Raw genomic sequence first — 19,075 nt, 5'->3', positions numbered from 1 at the left:
TAAACAAAGTTCAAAAGAAAGCAAATGATGGCATACGCATGGCCAGGCAGCAGCAGCAACTCAATAATGCGTGGAGTCGACGGCAGAGCACTCCCGAGCAATGCTGGCAGGCCGATCTCCTTGCGGTGGATGCGATTGCTAGGCTGGGTTTCTCGAGGGTCTAAGTCCGACGTCTTCCCTCGAGCAGGTTGAGCTAATTTGAGGGGAACTAACGTCACGTTCGTTGCAGACGTTGGTTTGTCTTCTCTTACGTCAACTACTAACTCGCAGTTAAGACGTGGCTATAGGCGGCCTAGGCAATACTGGACGGCACTAGCTCCTTGACGCTGTTCAGTAGATTGTAGGCTCAGCTTCCAGACAGCTTAGCTCGGTCGAAAACCTGCGCTTAAATAACTTCTCCTTTCCCTAGTTCCCTGTGTTGGGGAACTGCAGATATTGGTGACTATCAAATCAAGTTCACGCAATTGTGTCCCGGCTCCTCCCAAAGTCTTGGCCGCGCCCCTTTTAATTAGGGGCGAGGGAACGAGGGATTCCCCCCCTTACGTTAGAGGTCGCGCACTTGTATTGCACCATAGAGTTACTGTATATGCTACCGTAGGTATGTGCTACCTGCGGTAGCACATACAGTAACTCTATTGCACCACACACGCACACCCTCGAGTCCATGGCGGGCCTCCATTGTTCGTTCACAAACACAGGAGAAACGACGGCAGCCGACCATATGGCGCTGTCGGCACACATGCACTGTCAGCAATTCGTGGACACAGGACTGCACAGAGACACCACATTTTTCGGAGTATTCACAGCCCTGCCTTCTTAGAAAGCTTCTCAATGCTCGGGGCGTCACGGTCGCGCCGATGACAAAAAGATAATAATCTCTAAACTTGCCTTCGACTTATTTCGGCCGCTTGCCCGAGTTGCCGGCAATAACCGTCTTGCTCGCCGGATCCTATTCCTACGACCTTTTGGTGCCCGTTGATCGGTACTTCGCCGATTCGAATAATGCCGCACCCTGACAATGGCACAGCAGACGATTGCCTGCGCTTTTCCCGCAGTAAGTTGTGCGAGTACCGGCTTTCAACTAGCTTTCTCGAACAGATTTTCTCTATAGCCTCCGTGCTATAGAACCTCCTATAGGAGGTCACGTACCGGACACTGAAAGAAAGAGGCCTCAGAATTCGGACACATAAATGGCCAGTAAAGACAGAGCGAGAGAGTGCGCGAAAGAGGTTAACGAGAAGCCAGTTTCCAGTTTGCTACTTTGCGCTGGGTTGCGGGATATAGGGGTTGAGAGAGAGAAAAAAAAACACAGGAACAGAGAAGAGAAAAGGAGTCCCAGTCACAAGCATTCACACAGGACGGTCAATCACAAGAATCGCTGTAGCGCTTGAATGGCCTTCTGATGCGGTTTTAAGTCTCGTCGATCAAAACGACCAGCATTTGTTCACTATTTGCAAGAGCTGTCCCACCACCTCCAAGGGACAGCCGCGAAATGCAGGGTTCCCCTGCTGTTCTCACCGCTGACCAAGGTGAATAGTATGGGCCGAGGCATATATCACAAGAATCGCAAAGGGCGTGTCTGCTAAAAAAAAGCATGCCGCCCTGGTGATTGCTAGCACTGCAGGAGTTGTTTGTAGCATTCCCCTTTCATGTGGCAAATGCTACGTCGGGCAGACTGGGCACTGAGTAAACGACAGACAGTGAACATCGTTAGCAGTGTGTTCCAAGGGACTGGTTGGTCCATATTTGGAATAAAAAACAGAAACAGCGTGACACAGGACGAATGAGTAAAGAGGACAGGACAAGGGCGCTGACTACGAACCAAATGCTTTATTTGTAGAAGCAGCATATAAAGACATCATTTTTTATGGGGTTTTGCGTATCAAAACCACTTGCTTATTATGAGGCACGCCGTAGTGGAGGAGTCCGGAAATTTAGACCACCTGGAGTTCTTTAACGTGCACCTAAATCTAAGTACACGGGTGTTTTCGCCCCCATCGAAATGCGGCCGCCGTGGCCAGCATTCGATCCCTCGACCTCGTGCTCAGGAGCCCAACACTATAGCCACTGAGCAACCATGGTGGGTAAAGACATCATTGAAGGGGCCATAAAGAACACAAAAAGAAGAATAAGCGTTAGCGACGGAGATAATCCAGTTCTTTTGTTGATAGTATGAGGGACGCAGAACTGACGCATGCGATCTCCCTTGTGAATATGCAAAATACCTCTGGCACGCGATTTTCACTACATCTTCCAATTAATTCGCAATTCTTAAAGAGCGGGAAACAGCCACGCGTGTTACAATGGGCAGCCAGGTGGCGGTACGGGTTTCGTTTTACTGGAGCAGCATGCTGGCGAGGGCGATCATTAATGCACGTCCCCGTTTGCCCGATATAGCAATGTTTATAATAGAGCCTCTCCCTCTCCCTCCGATCTCCATTTACCCCGGTCTTCTGCTAGCTGATTCCAACTGGCGCCAGCAAAATTCCTGATTTCATCACCACAACCAGTTTTCCGCCGTCCTCGACTGCGCTTCCCCTCTCTTGTCACCCATTCTATAACTCTAATGGTCCACCTGTTATCTGCCTTACGCATTACATGGCCTGCTTAAATTCATTTCTTCTTTCGCCTAACGTTATCGCCGTTTTCTCTCTGATCTACACTGCTTCGTTTTTGCCTCTTAACGTTACTCCTAACGTTTTTCGTTCCATCGCTCTTAGCGCGATCCTTAACTTGTTTTCGAGCTTCTTTAACCTTCAAGGTTCTGCCCCACATGCTAGCACCGGTATAATGCAATGATTGTATACTTTTCTTTTCAACGACAGTGGTAAGCTCCCAGTTACGATTTGGTAATGCCTGCTGGTTGCACTCCAACTCATTTTTGTTCTTACTCAAATTTCCTTCTCATCACCATATTCCCCCGTGAGTAATCATCCTAGATAAAAGTACTCCTTTGCATTGGCGATCCTGATTCCTTTCCAGGCTATTGAATATTATCTTTGCCTCCTGCATGTTAATCATCAACCCCACTCTTACAGTTTTTCGGTTAAGGTCTTCAATGATTTTCAAAACTACATTTTCAAACTACAGGCCAATTTTATTAATGAACACGTACTGTATTTTATAAGAGCATATCATTCATAAGCATACAAGCAGGTCTTTAGCTGATAGTAGAATTATCTCTCAGTGGCAACATAGGTTCCGTGCTGGTCACTCAACGTCAGGTAGCTCATCGAATTCACTCATGACGTAGCGCTGGCACTAAACACTAGCGTAGAGATAGATGCCCTCTTTATAGACTATGCGAAAGCATTTGCAACAGTCTCTCACAGAATACCTTTCGTTAAACTACACTCGCTTCTTAAAAATGCAAACTACTCGACCGCCTGACTAGCTATATTTTTTTATTTACTCATACTGTTGGCGTGTCGGCCGTTACAGGGTAGGTCAAAAGCAGCACTTCAACAATTAGTAGAATAGATGATATTCCAATGATACATATAGTTAATTGCAGTATTTCGGCGTTTAGTACAGTACATGAATAGGCGAACATAAGCGAACAACAGAGATACCTAAGTGAAATATTCTGCACATACTCCGATCAATAAGCCTATAAATGCAGTGTTAACAAACGAGGTAATACAGCCCCCCCTCCCCCCTCAAAAATAAAAAAAATAAAAGTGGTGACCACGTATACGTGCCTGCATCTTTCAATGTAGCTGTCAATTTTTCTCAAGTTCTTCTGCCCTGTTGCTTTCTCGCGCTAACACCGGCAATTCATTCCATTCCTCAATGGTTCTTGGGAAGAAGGAAAATGCGTAAGCGTTAATGTGCATGTGAGGTATTTCAAAAGGATTACATTTGCTCTTACATAGCGTTCTACCTTGTCGTGCTATCAAATACTGTTCACTGTTGATATTGAATGTGTTTTTGTTGAGAAGAAAAAATGACTTTAACCTAGCTACGCGCCTGCGTTCAGCGAGCGTAGGCAAGTTCAACAAACCGAGCATTTCGGAGACAGAAGCTGTGCGATAGTAACGTTATCGAATACACCTTGCTGCTCAATGTTGAACTCTTTGCAGTCTCTCAATTAACCCTGACTGATAAGGGTTTCAGATTATGCCGGCATATTCCAGCGTGGGTTGAACGAACGTTAAATAAGCTGTTATTTTTACTGACTGTGAGGCTAACTGCAATTTTCGTCGCAAGAACCAAAGCTTCTTTTCCGCAATTTCGCATGTTTTATAACATTGTTCGAGAAGCCTAAATTCGTGGATATATGCATGCTTAAGTATTTCAGCACGTCAACCGTGGAAAGCACCAAAGAATTTACCGTGTAATCAAAATAAAAGTACGATTTATTTTAGTCGCTATGCGCAATGCAACAGTTTTACTCTCATTTATTTTCCTTTTCCATTTGTCCCACCATTTTTCTATAGCTCTGAGCCACAGAGTAATTGCTGATCTCTGTGCTATTAATTTCTTTGTATAATAAGCAATCATCGGCGAAAAGTCGCACCGTGATAGCTTGGTCAACTGCAGAGGAAATGTCATTAATATATACTAAAAATAGTACGGCACCTAACACAGACCCCTGTAGGGCACCACACGCACGTTCAACAGCTTTTACTTAATGTGTTCTACTTCTACGTAGTGCGTTGTGCCCCGGATGTACGCCGTTATCCATTTTACTATTTTCGCGTTCATTCCCATATCCGTCAGTTTCACAATCAATTCTGCATGTCGAATGCTTTCGAAAGATCAAGACAGATGGCATCTACCTGATTCTTATTTTTCAATTTGCTGGCAAACTCATCGATTGTTTCAAGAATCTGTGTTCTTTTGAAAAGGCGCTGTCGGAATCCGTGTTGGTTGTCAAAGAATGAGTTCGCATTTTCGATGTGCGTGTAAATTGACTTCGCTACAACATGTTCTAGGAGCTTGTAGTAAACTCAAGTCAGCGATAATGGACGATAATTTTCAATTATTTGTCTATCTCCAGATTTGTGCACAGGTATAACCTTAGCCGTAAGTCAGTCATCAGGGATTCGGCCTTCCGCAAGTGACGTGTCAAACACAATTTTTAAGTATGGCGCCACCCATTCCGCATACCTGCGCAGAAGTGCGTTCGGTATGTCATCGGGGCCTACCGATCTTTTGACGTCCATATTTAGTAGAACTGCAATTCCCTCATAATAGACTTCAACGTCTGGCATCTCTTCCGAGCTAAGTGATGGAGAGAGTATGGATTCAGTACGGGATTGTGACGGAACAGAAAACACAGTATGAAAGAACACCTTGTAAAAAGAAGCAATCACTGCAGGGGTGCTATTCTCGACACGCATGGCGGCTGCAAGGCCACCGTTATCCGCCATGTTTGCTCTCTGTTTGGCTGTCGAGAGGTCACGTGCTTCGAAATTTGTGCCGGCAAGGGGAAGTATTGCAAAATGCGATTTTGCGTTTTCATCAAGATGACGAAGAGGGACGTGGAGCTGCAAATTTTATCGACTAATACATTTTTAACGCTAACATAATAGCGCTAACATAATCCTAATCCATAAGAAAGGAGACGACAAAGACTTGAAAAATTTTAGACCGCTCAGCTTACTGTCCGTTGCCTACAAAGTATTTGCTACGGTAATCGCAAATAGAATCAGGAACACCTTAGACTTCTGTCAACCAAAGGACCAGGCAGGATTACGTAAAAGCTACTCAACAATAGACCATATTCACACTATCAATCAGGTGATAGAGAAATGTGCGGAATATAAACAACCCTTATATATAGCTTTCATTGATTACGAAAAAGCGTTTGGTTCAGTCGATACCTCAGCAGTCATGGAGGCATTACAGAATCAGGGTGTAGACGAGCCATATGTAAAAACACTGAAAGAAATCTATAGCGGCTCCACAACCACCGTAGTCCTCCATAAAGACAGCAACAAAATCCTAATAAAGAAAGGTGTCAGGCAGGGATATATAATCTCTCCAATGCTATTCACGGCGTGTTTACAGGAGGTATTCAGAGACCTGGAGTGGGAAGAATTGGGCATAAAAGTTGATGGAGAATACCTCAGTAACTTGCGATTCGCTGATGATATTGCCTTACTTAGTAACTCAGGGGACCAATTGCAATGCATGCTTACTGACCTGGAGAGGCAAAGCAGAAGGGTGGGTCTAAAAATTATTCTGCAGAAAACTAAAGTAATGTTTAACAGTCTCGGGAAAGAACAGCAGTTTAGGATAGGTAGCCGAGGCACTGGAAGTGGTAAGGAAATACATCTACTTATTGCAGGCAATGACGGCGGATCCGGATCATGAGATTGAAATAATAAGAATAAGATTGGGCTGGGGTGCGTTTGGCAGGCATTCTCGAATCATGAACTGCAGGTTGCCACTATCCCTCAAGAGTATAGTATATTACAGCTGTGTCGTACCAGTACTCACGTATGGGGCAGAAACCTGGAGGCTTACGAAAAGGGTTCTCTTAAATTGAGGACGACGTAACGAGCTATGGAAAGAAGAATCACTGGTGTAACGTTAAGGGATAAGAAAAGAGCAGATTGGGTGAGGGAACAAACGCGACTTAATGACATCTTAGTTGAAATCAAGAAACAGAAATGAGCATGGGCAGGACATGTAATGAGGAGGGAAGATAACCGATGGTCATTAAGGGTTACGGACTTGATTCCAAGGGAAGGGAAGCGTAGCAGGGGGCGGCAAAAAGTTAGGTGGGCGGATGAGATTAAGAAGTTTGCAGGGACAACATAGCCACAATTAGTACATGACCGGGGTAGTTGGAGAAGTATGGGAGTGGTGTTTTCCCTGCAGTGGGCGTAACCAGGCTGATGATGACGATGGCATTTTTTTGGCCCGTGGCACCTATATTGCGACGTGATCGCTTCAAAAAGAATGGGAGTGTAGCATACAGAAGCCAGTACAATGTATCTGCAAATTCGCGAATATGTGGTGGCGATCCAAGATATGCGTCATGCCACCTTGCTGATTGGCTGAAGGAATATCCCGTGAGGAGCGTCACAGGAAGGGCTGTTTCGTAAACGTCATTTTGACGATGAGTGACGTTGCACTGGGCCGCCATTGCTGAGATTTTCCGCCATAATTTATAGTGCGACAAGCCGCGCGTAGTGTGCTAATGAGCAGCCATATGAAATGGCAGCCGACAGGAATGCGTTTCGCCACGATTTCTCCGTCGCTTGGCGCCATGAAAATTTTTTGTTCATAATGCGTGCTCATAGTATTTGCATCCCTCTCGGGTGGTGTTGGCATTTGTGTTTGGAGCCATCATTTTTTTAAAAGAACGCGTTTATACAAAATTTTATAGGTTGAACTATCAAACTTTCGACAATGTTGTCCACTTTTGACTACTGCATTTGTTCTGTAATCAACATTAAGGCCATTTCGCACAATCTGAAGTTATGACAATGGCGTCTTTTCAATTTATAAAAAGAAATGTACGCAAGGCGGCGCCTTGAAGTTTCCTCCCGCGGTGCGAGTAACCAGCGAAGTGAAGAAGAGATGGAAGCGCCTGCGTTTGCGTAGCGCTAGTGCATATCTCTGGCGCGCCCAATGCTATCGGCAATATTCGGCGGTTTCTCAGCCAGCCCAGTCGGGCTGAGTCACTTGCGTTTCATGAGATGGCGTTAACATGGCCTAGAACGTGCGCGCATCACCACTGATAGGTCGCGTATGTTGTCTCAAAGAAGAAAACAAGAGCGTTTGCGCCAACATAGGATGACTCATTCCATTTCCCGGGGACACACATCCTAGCTAACGCAGCAGACGACGGCTGGTACGCAGCAGACGACGGAAGCGAGATGCATTTTCAACGGAATCATCATGCGCTTTGAGCTAGCTGCTTTATTTTTGCTGCGGAGGAAAACTGTTTTGCTTTACCGAGAACACTACGTTCAGTGCCTTCATTTCAGTTTCTTAGGCAAAACGTCAAGTTGGCATCACGTTACGAAAGCAAAATGGGGCCATCAGCACCATTTTATTCGCATCGGGTCTACGTCAAGCATCGAAGAAAATGGCGGAATGTCCAGAATAGCGTCCAGGAGTAGTAACTACAGTGTTATCAACTACAATGCTATGCGACTCGTTGTCCTTTTTCGACATGTGATGCCAATATTTATCGGGGGACGACATCATGAAATCAGTCAATGTTTCTTTGTAATATCTACTTTTGGCTTCAGTGATCATATACTGCAGTTGTGCAGACAACTCAGTTAATTTTGCGGGGTCTTTTGTCACTTTCCGTCTCTGGCGGCTTATTCGACGTTTCAGTTGAATGATTTCCCTGTTGATCCGAGGGTTCCGTTTAGTTTTCCTTCTTTTACGACCCGCCACGAATTTGCTAATAGAATGAAAAATAATATGCTTGAACGATTCCCACATACTAGTGATATCACTTTGAGAATCGAAATTGTCCAGTGCAAATGACAAGTAGTCAATGATACTTGTGTCATCAGCTTCGAAAAAATTGGGAACATATGTAAGCGCCTCTTTACGTTCCGACATTGTTTCGTTATATGCTATCTGAACAAAGGCAACTTCATAGTCTGAGATACCCTCCTCAACCAACACTTCAAACTGGTCAAACCACCCGTCAAGGAATACCAGATCCAGGATAGACGTACTTTCCCCTGACATTCGCGTACTATGACGAACAATTTGTGAAAGGTCATGGGTGAATGCAATGTCAAGAAGAAAATTGCAGTGTGCCTGTTCCCGCGACTATGTTGCAAATGTGTCCTAGGTAATTGCAGGTAAATGGAAGCCACCGGTTAGGAGTAGTCGGTAGTTTCACTTTTTGTTTGCTTCTAAGTAACTCTGTCTGGACTCTAAGAATGAAAGATGTGAGTTTGGCGGTCTGTAAACTGAATTAGAGGCCTCAGATTATTTCTTCTAACAACGCTCACTTGTCGTCAACTATCGTTACTTCGGGTGTTCCCCAGGGCTCGGTCTTGGGGCCACTACTATTGATTATATACAATAATGATGCAGCCGAAGTCATTAGTAACACCCTTGCTAAACTTCGAGTGTATGCTGACGACTGTGTGCTTTTACAAACGTAACTAGCATAGAAGACACACTCGAGTTAAATAGTGCTTTTTATTCATTTTGCCACTGGAGTCAGTCCTGGCAAATGTCGATTAATTTTAAGGAAACAGTGTCGATGTCTTTTTCTAATAAAAGAGCTTTGTATTTCGCCTACAGTAATGGAAGCATATAGCTCGCGTGGGTGAGCGAATTTAAGTAACTTGGTGTCACTTTCAATACTAACTTAATATGGCCCAAGCCGTTTGACCTCGTCTGTTCAAAAGCGCTTGAGAGGCTTGGTTACATCGAGCACACGTGGAAAAATTCCACTAAAGAATGCAAACATCACGGCTTGCAGAACGCTAGTTGGACCCATTCTTGAATTTAACCCTCTATAATTTGGTCTTCTCGCCCTCCATCCGAAATAGATAAGCTTAAATCTGTACAGAAAAAGCTATACGCTTTATACATGGCAGGTACGATTGCCATTTCTCACCCTCCTCGCATGCTCAGCTATTGTCCCTACAGTTGCTGTCTCAGACACGCAATCGTGATTGTCTTATCATGCTTCGCAAAATTGTCAATTCTTGTGTTCATGTCTGCTTGCCTATATCTTTCGTCACTAGCTCTGCGCAGAACCAGGCGCACAGATTCGATGAATATTTTGCCGCTCATACTTCGCAACTGAAGTGCTTTAAATCTTCTTTCCTTCCGTCAACAAATGAATTGTGAAACAAGCTTGATGAATCCGTTAGACGATTGCCCACGCAACAATTTCCTGCAGTAGTGATAAAATATATATCATGTTAGTGTTTGCTGCTTGCGACACCATATACTTGTGAGGCCTATTATGCCGCTTTTGCGAGGCGGATGGAACGTTTCAGTATCGTGACAGCGCAGAGAGGAAAACTTGGAGACTACTCCTTCAAATGAATCAGTATGATTAGCAGAAATGGTAGTTGAATATCCAAAGTAGTATCTGTGAGAAGTGTACTTATCAAAGAAACTTTGTGAAGTCTGAAAGAAAACTAGTTGTGGGTACCGGTTTCCGGTACCGGAAACCGGTTTCAGGTGTTACACTAATGTACTGCCCATTCTTAAGGTGCATATTTTGAGACATGTAGTTTTAGCGGCAGCGCACCAAACTTTGCAAGGTTGTATTTGCAGTGTATACAATTCCGGATAAATATTGACAACCTGGAATTCCTAAGCGTATACTCAAAGAAGCGCAAGCTCGCATTTTAGTAATTTCGCCCGCATTAAAATGCAGCCCGCCACCTAGTGTTCACGACAATACGCCGTGGTCACTGAGCCGATGCCGGGCGTGCTTTATACATGCACACAAAATTACCAAAAGCACAACAAATGACCCGCAAAAAGACGGGTTCCTCGTGCGATTAGGTGCTAACCATCAAGATAATAAAATTGTTTTTAGTATGCGCTTATTCTGTCCATCCGTTTTGTTTGTTATGTTTAGTTGGAGTGTTACTCAATTGAACAAAGTTATATGCACTCTATGAGTGCGCCTGCTCTCTGGCATCGTCAATATCAGTTCTTACCGGGGCGCCAGCCGCGTTAAGTTCAGTACTGATTCGCGAAGTGGTTCGGATAGTTCAAGGAGGAGTAAGTAGGTACGCTTACTCTGTAGTTTCTTCAAACTTAATAATGGAGTGTACTGCTGTACTGAAGGCACGAATATTGTACGCCAACCTGACATCGCTGTGGAAGCTTCGATGAAAACCTATCAGGTTTCGAATACTGTTTTTTTTTAATTTTTTGGTTAGGAGTAGGGAGGGATGCAGTTTCTAGTACAGTGGTGTCACTATAACTCGATTTCCCAAAGGTTATGTATTTTTGATAGCGAAGGGCATTATAAAAAACTTTTTGGACCCAAGGCATTCAAAAGGAAGGAGGGTATTGCTGAAAATCATACATTTGTTAGCACTGGTATGGCCAACACCATGTCGTTGCAGCCATGCATTGTTCTTGCGCACTTATCATGCGATGGCCCAAGAATAACCTGCTCCCTCGCTGTCAGATATAAAAGCGTTGATCTCGCGCAAAGTTTCGCAGAGGCGAAGCAGAAGCTGAAGACAGAATAGACATTGGAAGTCGTGGCCTGAAAACAGAATAACTTTAATCTCCTTCGAGTCCACGGCTGCCCACTACCAACTGTTAACATCTGGAGACTCAATTGGTGGAATCTCCTGCATCCTCTATAGACAACACAACCGCCATAACAAGAGTTGGCGAGTGTACGCTATACAAGGTGAGATGTTCTAATACTTCTTCGAATGCATATGTTACTACGCATATTTTACGCCATTTTCAATGAACCGCTCCGTCTATCTCCATGTATTCCGCTGCTCAGTTTGTATACGAGGGAGAAATCTGGCGCTGATGTCTGGGTGCCACGACAGTATAGAGGGCAACGCAACATCGACAATTGTAGGCTACCTGTAGATTAGTTCAAAATTCGTACTGCTTACTTTGAATGATATTTCCGTCCTGACCCATAAATAGTACCCCGTTACCCGAATTTTCGAGCACAGTGTCAATTAGTTTTTCTTCCAAAACTGAGCACATTGCAAATAACAGCTATATAAAGCATCCTGAAATTTCATCAAGCAATTAGCGAAATTCACAAATAACAGACACGCCATATGCTTTGTGCAGACATCAGCCATAGCGTGCGCCGTACTTTAGCTGAATTTTAACTCGGTGGCAAACAGTTTTTCAATGACATGGGCAAACAATTTACGCTGTTCGTAAAGCGCACTCTATGGCGCTTTGAAAGGGATTAGGTTGGTTATTCATCGTGATGCAAGTAAAATAGCGCAGGGTAACATTGTGTAATACGAGTGAGCGCGAGCCCATGTGCAAGCGCCAATCTTATTTAGGCCAAAGGCAAAGAAATCAAATGGCCACATTTATAGCTTCTGATTAACCGCTTCACTTCACATAGATTCCAAGATGTGTGTTAGATCTGCGTAATTTATTATAAAAAATGTTTTGTGAATTTTGGCTTCTGCAAAAAATGTGTCTGCCCACGTGCCGTGAAAAGGATCATATTAGCCCTCCAAAGTAGGGTTCCACTAGGCTCAATACTAGGACCAATTTTATTTCTCGTGTGCATCAATGACCTTCCAGAATACGTTACACATTCTAGCTGTATTTTATATGCTGATGACACAACAATTTATTCTTCTAACACTTCCTTGGAATCGCCAATGTCTTACCTTAATGCTGACGTGGCTTAAATCGTTAATTGGTGCCGAGATCATATGCTCAATATTATTGCTACTAAATAGAAATTTGTAATTTTTTCATCCCGGCAAAAAAGTGTACAGGAAAAGCCATGCATTAACAGTGGTCCGACTTCGCTTCAGGCTGTTGACCATGCAACATTTTTTGGAGTTGAACTGGACAATCATTTGATATTTACAACTCACATGTCCTTAATAACCCGTAAAGCAGCATATGGTATCAGAATATTAGTCAAAGTCCGCGCCTATTTTCCTATACGTATATTAATTTCGCTCTACTACGCATTCCTTCAAAGCCACATCTCTTACTGCATTTCTTCTTGGGGCAATACCTACGCAACTCACTTGGCACCCCTGCAACACACACAAAACCAAGCTTTGAGAATAATCAGTTAGAGCCATTTTTATCTAGTGCTCTGCCATTACTCCGCACATATAATATTTTGTTAGTAGTGTATTTAAATAAATGTTCTCTTAGTGTCCTGGCGTATCAATTTTGTCGAGGAGAATTACTAATTTCGTTGATAACAAAAGACCGAACCCCCCATTTCACTGGCAGTCGATTTTCACACCATAATAACTATCTGCTACCGATACCAAGGACTAACTATGGCAAATTTACTGCGACCTTTTTGGCAACATCAATATGAAATTCACTACCACCCTCCTTTAAATCATCTCCTTGCATTCATTTATTTAACAGGAAAATTCGTCAGCACCTGTTAGGAACGTGATTGTGTTGTATATTTTTTTACGCTTCTGTATGTCGAATAATACTCTCAGGATCTGCTTTTTGTGTTTATACTTTGTTGTCATTACTATGACTCGACCTTGTTGATACTTTCTGTTCCTAGGATTGCTACTGCTTTTGTTAACCGTATTAAGTGTACTTTATCTATGTATTTATTATTGGAGGTCCCTCCCCAGTCTTTGACTATGGGATCTCCTAGAGTTACTTTTTCTGTAAAACATTTAAAGCGCATCAGTAAACTAAACTATAAACTAAACAAAAAAAACAAAGTAAAAGTAGCATTGCGCGATTACTGGGATGGCAGAGCCCCTGCCTGGTGAATAAAGTACGCATAATTAAGGAACCTAACTTCACAAGCATATTTATTAAATAATTTATTTATTTAGCGATTGCATCTATCTATCTATCTATCTATCTATCTATCTATCTATCTATCTATCTATCTATCTATCTATCTATCTATCTATCTATCTATCTATCTATCTATCTATCTATCTATCTATCTATCTATCTATCTATCTATCTATCTATCTATCTATCTATCTATCTATCTATCTATCTATTTGTTCAGATACCGAACAGGCTCCTGAAGGACTATTGCCTGAGTGTATACAAGGGAATCAACAAAAAACGGAGTACAAAGGAATTACTGAATTTTAGTGCGTAAAGATGAAATAACAGGGCTTTAACAAATATAAATAACCCAATAACAGAAACAAAAAGACTACATGAAACAGCAAAAAGGAGTATAATGAAATTATAAAATGCTAGCGAGTGAAGGTAAATGGACCAGTCTCGAACAAATTTAGGTAACGCATTAAATGAAGCGAAAAAGACCGTATACTAATTCGCTAGAGATAACTGATGGCGCCGGATGAATTGAAAGCATTGGGTCGGCCAAAGATGCGCTGAAAGCTGAAATTATTATGCAGACGCCGAGATGTACGAGATGGATGAATGAGCGGCAGGGTGGACGGGCTCGTGCTGTGGATTATTTTGTGAAACAGGCAAATCAATGCTATGGCTCTTCGTGATTCGAGAGATGAGAGAGATAAAGATGACCTAATTCTAGTCACGCTATTGTCGCTTTGATAATCTCTGGCAATGAAGCGGGCGGTGCGGTTTTAAAGCAACTCGAGGGTCACGATAAGGTACGCTTGATGAAGTGACTAGCTAAGGGTCGCAAATTTTAGCTGAGGCCTCAGGTGGTAGGAGCACAGCGAAGGTTGCGTTTAAGATAACCGAGCGTACGTGAATCTTTAGCGGTTACTTTTTCCATGCACATAGACCATGACAGGTTAAATGGGGAGATACTTTTACGGAGTTGGTGCGTGCAAAGGGGTTGTGATCCAGTCAGTAATCGAAAGCAGAAAATGGTTTTTGCGGGTGAATGTTATTAGTTTGCATTTATCAGTGTTAAGGGTCATGTGGCGAGAAAAGTACTAGTTACTAATACGGGTCAAGGTCTCGTTGAACATCGACTAGATATTGACAAGATGTGTACGTAAGAGACTAGAAATTATTACATAAACGTTGATGTCCTTGCAAAATAGCGTAAACAAACCTGTGTCAGCTGCTCCGGTTAGAAGCACGAATATGTGAAGTCATCGCATAGTATATACAGCACTTGCGATCAAAATATCTCAACAATATGTCAATTTGTGGTGACAGCCATAATTGCAGGGCCCTCATTAGTAGCCTTCCCTCCTTACAAATTAAAAACAGTAAAGGGACCCAGCAAGGGTTCACTTTCCATGATTCTTCAAAACCTTAATTTCAAATATGATCTATATTCATCGAAGCCGTTGTAAGTGAAAATATTCCTGGTTGTATTTACAGGGTTGTTATTGAAGTTAGGATTAAGCCAACCACGGTACTAATTTCGGACATCATGCTGCGCCGATTTTTCTACCATGTACTACGGCCTACAGTTGCCAACTTGGGACCAGTCAAGTTAGCTGCACTTTAGCTGCATATGTGTTAGACAGTGCAGGACCTCTTCGCACTCGGCGACTCAAGCAAGGCTTGCGTTATAAATGAGATCCACGATTTTCAGAAATCTTAATTTCTACGAAACTCACTCGCGTAAAGCAAAGTAAAAAATAATCTTACGCCATTGTGTATGCGATGCATCCAGCTAGATTAGTCTGTAACTTTCAAAAAGTAACATCACATGAAAGGGCAGTGATAATATTTGCAGAGCGATCTTCCGTTCAAATCTGCTGGCATATTAGAGGTCACCATATATTTTTTTTCAGGACGCCTCTCTGGCCTCCTGTTAATCCGGTTTCTGGATACACGACAGTGTGTAATACCACTCGGCGTGCGTTTATGTCACTGTAGACTCGTGCAGGCTACAACAGTTTGCGACGTCGTTCTGGCCACCATTCTTGTGTCGTAGGTCAAGTGTACTCTTGTAAAACCGAATCGTATTTCTTGACAAATAGAAGTTGTCTTGAAATGCACTTCATTCTTGTAACGCGCAAAAGTATTCATGCCGTCTGAAGTGTGAAATGTGGAGAATACAATGTTATGTATAGTGACTGCGGAAGAGGTAGTATAAAGAACGTTGTTGTTTTGAATTACTGTTGTTTGTAATTGTTTATATTTACTAGCTAATCATCTACCTGTAGGCAGATCATGAGAGAGCCAGTAGGACAAACTCAATATATTGGCCAGGTCTACTTTAGTCCACATGGCAAACTTACTGGTTTGATTTCCTCCCTAATAATTAACCTTCAGTGTTTAAGTACTATGTACCCATTCTATTTCAATTCCAGTCCAGAATCTCATGTTTTCATGTTATTCCCATTTCATATACGGGACTGGTGTCATTGCTCCATTCTCTTTCCATCCCGGTTGTTTAATTAGGCGGAATGAGCCTGCATTCAATTCAACTCTGGAGTTACCACTCCTAAACTCAGCTGTGCACTGGGCGCTTCCTAATGTATACAAAGTTAAAGTACCAAAGGTTGGTGAGGCCTGTAAAGCGGTCGTGAAGACTTGATCTAATCCACCGCACTTTGTTTTTCCTTAAAAACAAAACTGAAATAAAGCTTCTGATTTATTGAAGAAGGTCAAAAACATCCCAGAGCCATGAAGTGCGGCGTATTTCGCAACTCATGCGTGGATTTGGGAAGCTAGACGTAATTTGTTACTAAAGCCTAAATGAACACGTACACCGAAAAAGACGCATAACACCAAGGATAACACAGACGAAAGGAAAGGGCGTTAAACCGAGGGCAGGGCCCGCTATAGAAGAAATGTATCTTAATGAAACTTGTGTGTTGGATTAGCTTCGCTGTGTACAGTCTGAGCACACGAGACAGCCGTAAGCGACGGGGACGGAGAGGCTGCGGTTTCGGGTGCAGACAGCGGTCAGCACATTTAATTCCACCAGTACGGACGAACTATATAACCTCTCTTTGATGGCATTTCTCTGCTGCAGCTAATAGCGTACTGCAAGCTGCATTAACCGTCATTTGCGCAAAGATATAGACGGAGCACCGCTTTCAGTTTAAGGGAAAGGAAAGGGATGCGTGATGTGGAGAGACCAAAGTGTAACCAGTCTTTGGCATCCAGCGATGAAGGAACATGCGAAAGGCCTGACCCTCAACGGAGCAACTCAAGCAAGCTCAGAGCATGGGCACACTTGTCGGCGCGTGTCCAACAAAGAACATAGGTACAAATCGACCTTAAGCAGAATGCTTCAGATCGGCTGCCATCTTGATTTTGCCCCCACATTTTTGGGGGAGAAGGGAAAGGCATTTCAGGGTGGTTCATCTCCGCAACTGTGCTTGCTACTCTAGAAACATAATATTCTGACCCGCTTCCGTGTTCACCTCAATGGTAGTTAGTTTATGCAAGAAAAAAACAAAAAGAAAAGAAAAAAGTTACCAGAAATAAGATGCAAAGCTAGGAACATATTTCAAAGGGATCCTTGTGACTTTTTTTTTGTCCTTGGTCACTTGCTTGCACGAAGATGCACCCCCGATATCGCGCAGATGGAGCACTCTGTGAGACAGGTCGCAACAAAAAGAAATAGAACAGGATGGGAATCAATCCTCCTAAATTCGGCCCCTGCAGCTTCGAAGCACACTCATCCCGTTGAGTAATAGGCTGCAGTCCAGGCATAGCCTTCAATAGCGGTAACATGAAGAATGCTTTGACAAGATTGCCTGTTTACGCGGTCCAGTTGATAGCCCTTTTGAACATGGTCCAAGGCACCCTGAAAGCTACTGTGGCCTATACTCCGTTAGACAAGGTATGTTAGGAATACGCGAAACTTATCTCCGCTGTCGACCACGAAATTCAAGCTGCAGAACAAAAAAATTGAATTTTTGTTACAAAATGATATGACGAATTTTTTTGTATATGTTAGCGAAAATGCCCTCAATCCTTCCCTGTCCAACGCAGAAATAATAAATCGGACGCATTGAAAAATAAAAAGAAGCCTAGCATTGTTGAAGCAGAATGGTTCTTATGTAGAAGAGTTGACTGTTGGGCTAGTTGGTCGTCCATATTTGAAGTAGCAGCTTTGCGCAAATAAAACCACGGACACAAGGAAGACAGATAAGGACAAGCGCTTTCAAGGACGAGCGCTTGTCCTTGTCTCTCTTCCTTGTGTCCGTGGTTTTATTTGCGCTAAGCTGCTACTTCAAATATGGACGACCAACTAGCCCAACAGTCAACTCTTCTAGAATTCATTTCTTGTGCACTGGGCAACTCCTATTCTGTGTAAGCGCTTGTCCTTGTCTGTCTTCCTTGTGTCCGTGCTTTTATTTGCGCTAAGCTGCTACTTCAAATATGGTTCTTATGCCCTGTTACCCGTGGTACGAGGGATGTTCTGAATGTAAGTGTCGTCATTTATTTTCACATGGAAACTTTATTGCAAAAAAAAAATACACCGCGGCCTTACACTCTTTTACACACCTTACGTTATTTTTACACATAGTCGCCAACGACATTGAGACATCAGTCGTAGCCATTCTGTCAGCTTGAATAAACCACTCTGGTAACTCTCGGTGCTCTGCGATGCAATACCTGAGACATGACCTCTTCACCATACAGCACCATACAGACTGTAGGCGCTCATGGATGACGGACACACTAGTCCGACGTGCCCATTCATGACAGATACGAGCACGCAGTTCCATTGGTGACCACGTTGTCAGCACACGTCTGTCTGCCATCGGGATTTGTACTCGAATAACCTCGGGCACGCCGGTCTTCCGATACTCTTTCTTCTTCGCCGCTCTGGGCATGCGTGATTCCTTCTCTACTGACGCTCCTTCCGTCGTTGAACCAGCAACAGGCGTGGAATCTTAAGGTGATCGCTTGTTTCACCTGTCTTTAAAAAAAAATGATGAAACTAACTTTCGGGACGCCCTTTGTATTTAATACGATAATCTGACACGGTAGTCATTCATCCACGAGATTGATCGGTACTACGTGTATTTTCCAACTATTGGTACTGCTTTTTCACAAAATCGTTTCTGGCTTATTTTATAGTTTCATTGTGGTAAAGTTGGGTGGTAGCGTGGTATTATAAACCACGCTCGGGCGTTCTACCGCGTTCTGTTTTCCTACCACGATATTTTTTACTTTAACGATTGTCCTTTGGCCCAAACTACAGCTGTTGAACATCGCATTAATACCGGTGATGCCCCTCTTATTCATCGCCACCCGTATCGAGTGTCACTGGTTGAGCGCCAAGTTATTCACGCAGAATTTCGTAAAATGCTTGCCAAGAACAGTATTGAACCGTCATGTAGTCCATTGGCGTCACCTGTTGTACTAGTAAGAAAGAAAGATGGCTCATGGCGCTTTTGCATGGATTATCGGCACCTTAACAGGGTTACGAAAAAGGACGTGTATCCCCTAACTCGGATTGATGACGCCCTTGACTGCTTCCGCGGTGCTCGCTACTTCTCCTCTATTGACCTTCGCTCCGGCTACTGACAGACTGCCGTGGATGATCTAGACCGCGAGAGGACTG

The sequence above is a fragment of the Dermacentor albipictus genome, unplaced genomic scaffold (genome assembly GCF_038994185.2).
Source record: "Dermacentor albipictus isolate Rhodes 1998 colony unplaced genomic scaffold, USDA_Dalb.pri_finalv2 scaffold_34, whole genome shotgun sequence".
Lineage (NCBI taxonomy): Eukaryota > Metazoa > Arthropoda > Arachnida > Ixodida > Ixodidae > Dermacentor > Dermacentor albipictus.
This window is presented reverse-complemented; position numbering follows the sequence as displayed.